We start from the raw sequence: 8,005 nt of genomic DNA, 5'->3' as shown, positions 1-8,005 counted from the left end.
AACAGTTATCCACAGATACACTGACTTTAGAAATATTTAAAATATGGAATCAATATCACTTGGTCATTAGTTGAGCATAGGAGAAGAGAGAAAGGGTAGATTTACACAGGACTACAAAGATTCTGTCTAGAAAAAATCCCTGGGGAAGGTCAGAGTTGGATACAGAGCCTGAGAAGCACAGTCAGCTAGGAAGGTGACAGTGTGGCTGACAGCAGAGACTGTGGAAAGAGGAGGGGCAGGTAAGAGGAAAGGGAGCAGCCCTGCTTTCGGCACTCTGGCTGGGAAACGGGGGCATATTCCTACGTGGATCTGAAGTTAAGAGGAAGTCAGGTGTTTGTTGAGGATGACAATGTAAATTTTAGGGACATTTAGAGAGTAAGAACTGAAACAGATTGTGGGAAACAGAACAACAACAACAACAAAAAAAAAAAGTCAGAATCGGAAAGAGCTCAGATTTGACAGGTCAGAAGAAAGCATGGGAAAGACATGACAAGGGAGACCGAGAAGTGTCCAGGCAGGAAGACCATGGGAACGAGGGAACGCGGATATGAGCAACAGCATTTCAAGGAGGTGGCTGGTCATGGGGAATAGGAAGAGGTGGTAAGCACAAAGATTAAAAGATGTGGATTTTTCGACAAGGAAGATGTTCATAGTTAAAATTCCAAACTAAGAAGAGGTACAGGTTGTAAAACAATGTCAAAATCAAGGCCAGAACTTGAATCGGGACACCAGATACCATCAAATATAAAGATAGATTTAAATGGGTTATGTTTGCTGGCCAAGGCAAGTTATGTAAGAAAAACGGATTGTTGACTAAAGATTTATTTTTATATAAAGTGTCCTTATTGGCCATTATTATTTGTATGAGTTGTTTTGCTTTACTTTACTTTTTGTCTTAATTTTGATATACGGTCTCACTATGTAGGTCTGGCTTGCCTAGTACTCCCTATGCTGGCCTAGTTGACCATGAAATTGAGGTGATCCTCTTGCCTCTGTCTCTTGAATGCTGGGATTATACTTTTCTGCCTAGAAGCTTCAAGATTCTGGCCAATGATAGAGATTTCTCAGTGTTGGAATATTCGTGTGTGCATGTGTCATATGCACTTGTGTGTACAGACTCACATTTCCTGCTACCACACATAGGAAGACCAGAGGACAATGCCTCTTGGCCCCTTCTATCACCCATCCACGTGTGTCCTTAACCCAGAACTGTGGTGTTTTTGGTCAGACAGCAAAGAAGTGACACCAAGACAAGAGATTCTCTTTTCTTTGCCCCACAAAGGACGGGGATGAAAGCATGTGTGACTATGTTGAGCTGTTTATTTAGGTGCTGGGAATTCAAACTCAGAGGGTGTCAGGTCATCTCAGGCCTTTACTTCTCAGAGGCTCACCCTTTTACTTGCTAAGCCAATTCCCCGGCAAAGAATATTAACGTCTAAGTATTGTTCTACTCAAATAACATATTTCTTTGTAGAATAACTTTATGATATATACATATATATATGCATATATATATATGTATATGTATATGTATATGTATATGTATATGTATATGTATATGTATGTGTGTGTGTGTGTGTTACTTTTAAAATATAATTTGGGGGATTGGAGAGATGGCTCAGCAGTTAATGTAGCTTGCTTACAAAGCCTAATGGCCAAGGTATGATTCACCAGTACCCACATAAAGCCAGGTTCAGAAGGACAAGAGACTCCGGCATTCCCATTTTTGCTCTCTTTTTCTCCTTCTTTTTTGTTTTTTTTTCTCTCTCTCTCTCTCTCTTTCTTTCTTTCTTTCTCCCTCTTTCTCTCTAATAAATAAATATATTAAAAATTCATCTTTCCACTAGTATTTTTCATATAAATTTTCACCGTATGTATGCTATTTTGAAATATATCTTCTTTGAATTATGATCTAACATAATAAATTGCCTTATTATAAAGTATGTTAGCTTGACTATAGCATCTATAATGAATTTAAATGACTAGCCACCAAACTTTTGAAAGTCTTAAACTTTTGAGGCAACCTTATTATTTTTGAAACAAATGGTTCAAATGGACAGATCATTGCTCCAGAATTAATTGAAGTCACTGTGAAATAAAGTATTTACAGTACAGAGGGCTCATTCATTATGCTAGCATTTACATTTGTTTCAGGAAAATATAAAAATATGATATTTTTATGACCTATAATTTCTCCATAATTTCAAAACTTCAACAGTCAAATAACTTTGTAGTGGATCGAATAATGTTACTTCATTGACCTTGATGAATAAACAAATTATTTTTGACCAATTTCATTGTAACTAACTGGATATTATGTGGACAGTTTAGTAACTTGGGGTTTATACAATGAACCATCAAATGATTATTATCTACATAAAACCATTTATATTTATCCTTTTCTTTTAAATTTTTGAATATATCATACATGTATATAGCATATATTTATTAAAGTCACTCCCATTATCTTCCCTTAATGAACACTTTCTTCTTCCCACCTACTCCTATTCCTACATTATTTTTATTTTTTGAGAACTATACACACACACACACACACACACGTGTCTAGAAGGCAGCTTACCATAATGTTCCTCCTCATCCTCTGGAAGATTTTTATTCTATGCCCCTCCCCTCAGTTCTGTGGTGTTCCATGAACCTTGAAGAGCTTGGTGTAGATGTCCCACTTGTGCTGTGCTCTCCACAGTCATGTATTCTCAGAATTTATGGGTCTGCACTATTCACTATCTACTGCAACAAGAAGATTCTTTGATCAAACCTGACAGCAGCAATGATATATAGGTAAAATATGTGTATTTAAAATGAATTTTGGCAACATGTGCATTCATTAAAACAATAGTAGTTGCTTTCCCACTAGAGCCTATGACCTCTTTATTCATAGAGTATAGGACCCAGATGTTTAATATTCTTTGTACATAATGAAAAATAATAAACATATCTTTCTTGCTGTTTTTTTTATTATTTAGATTTCCACCTCTTAATGAACATAGTTGCATCTGGAGATCAGTAGCTATTGCAGGACCTAAGATCAGCTTGGAACCCTACAAGAAGTTCAGGTGTGTGCTAGAGTGAAGTTTCATAGTGGAAAAGAAAGAAAGAAAGAAGAAGGAGAGAGAGAGAGAGAGAGAGAGAGAGAGAGAGGACAGGAGGGAGGGAGGGAAGGAAGGCAGGAAAGAGGGAGGGAGGGAGAGAAATGCATTTCTATAACCAATACATGAAAGACAATAGAAATGCTATTTATATTGCCTATAATAATTGTGATAGAAAATATATCCAGGTACCACTTATAGAAAGTTAACTATGTTGTCTTAGAGGTATATAATAATGACAAGTTATGAATGAACACACATCTGCAAAGAGATGACTCTGTGTTTACATCTTTGGGCCATGTTCTTGTGTAAAGAATGAAAGATTCCCCAACCAGTTCATAGATTTGGGCAGAAAAATGAACCTCTATGTCAGCATCTTGTTTCTTTACTCTTCTTGTTGGCCCACTGAGTTATGTTAAAAAAAAAAAAAAAGGTGGTGGGGGAGGAGGCATTAGGTATGAGGTAGCCAAGAAAAGTGCAGCTGTGTGTATCAGTTACTCCTATGTTGCTGGGACAAAATACCCAAACACAGCTTATGGAAGGAAAGGGCTTATTTCAAGCTTGGGGTTCTGATGGAACATTTCTACCGTGGTGGTAACTGCACGGCAGGAACAAAGCTTTACATAACTAGAAAGAAGTAGCAAGAACAAGGGATGCCAAAGCTCACCCTGCTTTCTCCTGTTCATACAGTCCAGGAACACAGCCCACAGGATGGTACTGCCTGCCTTTTGGATGGGCCCCTGACCTCAACTAAGCTAGTCTAGAAAATCCCTCATAGACATGACTAGTTTTGTTTCCATAATGATTAAAAAACATTGAGATTGTCAGCCAGAGATTGACCATCACACATCTCCTGTTGGTTAGTATGTCCCTTTGTGGTCAAATGTCACAGAGACTGCAGTTAGGTTGTTCCTGCTATACCCAAACCAGTGAAAGGGCTGCATCCTCAAAGACTTCAGCTTTAAGAGAATATAAATCACGTTCTGGGTTTAATGCAACTCCTTGTGGTTTGGGGCTGCTAACCCCATTCTTTTAATACAGTCCATTTCAATCTGTTGTTGACCTTGCTATGCTAAACAAACTTCTTTATAAACTGCCCTCTCAACTGAATTTCTTCCTTCAAAAAGACAAGAACTATGAATCTGAATAGCATACAGAGAAGGAAGAGACCTTCTTCACTATGCCAAATGCCATGAAGCCAGGTAGACGCCTACCTCTCTAGAGTCTATTACAGTGTGATAGTCAGATTCTACAATGCAGGTGATATGCTCGCTGGTTCCAAGCTCTCTCCATGCTCCGTTCTTCCAAGTCTGCTTTCTAAAGAGCTCCGCTATTTACTTTCAGGTTGGTGATATCCAAAAGGCTCACAGAGATGAGTTGAACAGAGTAACACTATCCAATAAAGAGTCACAGTTGTTGAAGGGAAGCCAAAATGTAACTGTACCAGAAACATCGACATGGGACCTAGACATTGAAAAGAACAATACAAAAGCCTTTCTTGAAAAGCAGGCCAACATGGATGTTTATTATGATCTTTACCCAAAGCCAACATGGAGAACATGCTGTTTTTCCCAACCTCTGCTGAGCAGCGACATTTCAGACCAAAGTCACTTGGACTGAGTTGAAGCCATCAGCTTGCAATTATGTCTACTGCATACCAGTGTCCCATGGTAAATACAAACATTGTCTGGACCATAGAATTTTAGGGAGAATTGACAGAGAGAAGAATAAGTGAAGGGGTCATAGGACAAAAGAGTCCCAAAGTAGTATTTTTTTTTTCTCTTTCTGCATGAGTTGAGTGGGGCAGAGATAAGGATTGTCATTGGCCTTTAGTTTCTTGTTGCTGAGTAAGTGAAAAGAAACAGAAAATGAGGTTCTTCCAATTTCATACTGTTACAATATGGTTACTTACATGCCCTACAGAGAATTCCTAAAGGCATGAAACCAGTCACAAATTGGTCCGCATCAGCATTTTGCATAAAATAAAAACATCCATATCTGACTCAAGCAACAATGAAATCAATACAGAAACATTTCCGAAGAAGTCCTGCAGGTTTTTTATGCATTTACAGCCAGAATATTGTGCAGAAATACTCAGAATGTTTAATAAATCAACTTTAGATCCACAATCCCTAAACTTCCATGATTTTCTTTATTGTTGCCTGGAGAGCCCCCCAAAGACAGGAAGTCACATTAGTTTCCCCTACTGTTTCCATCCTTATTAGATGGCTTATCTCTGCTGGGGCTTTTGATGGGTTTGAAGACAGGGGTTAAATTCATGTCTTACAGTATTTATACCAATGCCCCTCCAAAGCTTGCAGGATGTCATAAAAAGAGCATCTGATCAACTCGGGAGCCAAAACATAGTCCTCAGCCCCTGACTTGTAACGAGCCATTCTGACAGTAGAATTACCCTCCTTCACATAGTTACATGTAATTGTACTTACCATTGGATATTTCACGTGCCTATGTGCATTACTTTAGATACTCCAAAATGCATACTTGGAAGAATTTTACAAATAATGTCTAAGGACCTTTAAGAAATCCTGAATGCCATTTAACATTTCATAAGAACAAAAAATCTTCTGCTTTGAATACATTTTTTAAAAAATGCAATGTCTTTCAAAATTTGAATATCTTATATAAATAAGACTAGTACATCCAAGTGAAAATATTAGCTTTAGATAAAACAAAGGAATAAATATGTTCCTCTTGCCATATTAAGATGATCAATAAACAGAACAAAGAAGTTCATCAGTTTAAGTTCCAGCCTCTAGCTGTTAGCTTAGATGTCCTGCTCTATAGTATCAAATTTCCATCACAATGCCAGTCATGTTGTTTGTATTAAGACAGCTATGAAAGTCTCACACTGTATCCAAGTTTTTTCATGATGAAATTAGGAATAATATTGATTATTTTAAGGGCATGTTAAATAAATTCCTGGAAAAAATCCCTTAATATACATAGCTTTTACTGTTAACAAATTATATTAAAATTATTGTAACATTTTAAATGTTGAGGGTCTGTTTTGTTTAGATTTCCTGAAGTGCTAGGCACCCAGTATGAACTTAACTAGTAATGAATCTGTAAAAACTGGTACTCCGGACTTTGAGAAAAGAAGACTGAACCATACATTGTGCAAGCAGCGCAATCTCATGATTACTTTTATGTAATACTTAAATAAATGAACACATACTCTTCTTACAGAGTCTGATGCAGTGTAAGTAATTGTACCCATGAAGGAGTGCCAATCCTCTTATGGTAGTTCGTGCTGAGATAATTGTCATGAATTTGAGGTCAGCCTAGGCTATATAATAAGTTTTGAATGAGACTGTACTAGAGTGAAACCTTATCTTAAACAGAATTTTCAAAAAGAGAAAGAAATTCCAGAAGCTGGGTGTGTTGGTACATGCCTTTAATCCCAGCATGTGGAAGGCAGAGGCAGGAGGATCTCCATGAGTTTGAGGCCACGCTGAGACTACATAGTGAATTCCAAGTCATCCTGAGCTAGAGTGAAACCCCACTTCAAAAAACCAAAAGGAAGAAAGAAAGAGAGAGAGAGAGAATTCCCAATCATCACTTGCCCATCATCCATTTTTAAGTTCCCATTTTAGACCATCTGTTTCATTAAAAGTTACTTGTCTATCATCCTACTTTTGCTTGAAAACTATAAGATTTGGTATACTCACTTGCCAGATAACTTATTCTGTTTTTCCTGGTCTTTTTAAATGTGGTATATTCTTCCTTAAAATCATGAACAATGAAGAACTTAGGTTTTTTTTTTTTTTTTCTCTAAGACTTTAGTTGAATGCCCTTTCTCATAGTAGGTTCATAGGGAATCTTTGCAGAATGAACAAGTACTGTGTTTGTACCAGGATATGTACTGTGACCTTACAAAGAAGCATAAATATTCTCTCATGACTCAGTCTAATGGCACTAATCTGTAATCTCAGCTACTTGGGGGTGGGGGGCAGCAGGGATAAGGCAGAAGCATTGCTGAACTCTTCAGGTGCCAGAGTATTAGTCCTAGGCCATCCTGAGCAACATAGTGACACCCTATGTCAAAGGTTGAAAAGGGAGGGAAAAAAAGATCAAAATGTGGGAGTGGGGGGTTTCAAGTCAATTTTCAATAATAGCTTAGTTACCTAAAATGAGTAAAGCCTTAGGATCAATTCTTAATACACCAGCCCCCAAAAGATATTCTCTCAAATGGAAAATCAATCACAACTCCACGTACCATAAGTATTTCCATGTACATGGGTCATGGGTAAGAACCACTGGGTAAGAGATTATCTGTGTTCCAGGAATCTTATAACATGTTTGCAGGCAACTGAAGTAGCCATATACTTACACTGTACACTGTCAAGGGGTTAGTTTTAAATTCTGGGTGAGTGGTGAGGCAAAATAGAGCTTGAGGCCATAAGCAGATACACCAGCCCAGTCAACCCAGTGGTCTTCCCCCAGCTGACCGCAGACTTCTGGCCACAGGCATGCTCTTCATAGCCTGGCTCTTCATTAGGAGGTCACCTCCACAAAGTGCACACAGCGTATCTACAAAGAGCTCACCTCCTTGGTGGCCTTACTCTTCATGGGCTTTGGAGTCCTCTTTCTCCTGCTCTGGGTTGGCATCTGCGCATGAACACCCAAAGGTGCACTCAGCTTCAACAGCTCCTGCTTTTGTTGATTAATATTTATTTTTACTGTTGCTAGAAGTGTCCTACCTGCTGCTTACAATAAAGGCAGATGTGTGACCAAAACAAATGAATAAATAAAATAGATTCTCGGTGATTGGGTAGAAGCAAGATCAGTCTTTGAGGAATGTTTAATTATTGAAGTAGGAATGACTGTGGTCTTGCTAGCGCGAGGAAGGTACTTCTAAGGACATATCCTATGCTTTG

General features: G+C 38.1%; 1 pseudogene; it reads left to right on the top strand.

Moving 5' to 3' along the window:
* Window positions 1-3,760: 3,760 nt before the first annotated feature.
* Window positions 3,761-7,746, top strand: LOC101604008 (annotated as a pseudogene).
* Window positions 7,747-8,005: the final 259 nt, after the last annotated feature.

This window comes from Jaculus jaculus, chromosome 17 (assembly GCF_020740685.1).
Source record: "Jaculus jaculus isolate mJacJac1 chromosome 17, mJacJac1.mat.Y.cur, whole genome shotgun sequence".
Taxonomy (NCBI): domain Eukaryota; kingdom Metazoa; phylum Chordata; class Mammalia; order Rodentia; family Dipodidae; genus Jaculus; species Jaculus jaculus.
Note: the sequence above shows the minus strand (reverse complement) of the source record. Positions and strands in the feature narration are given on the sequence as shown.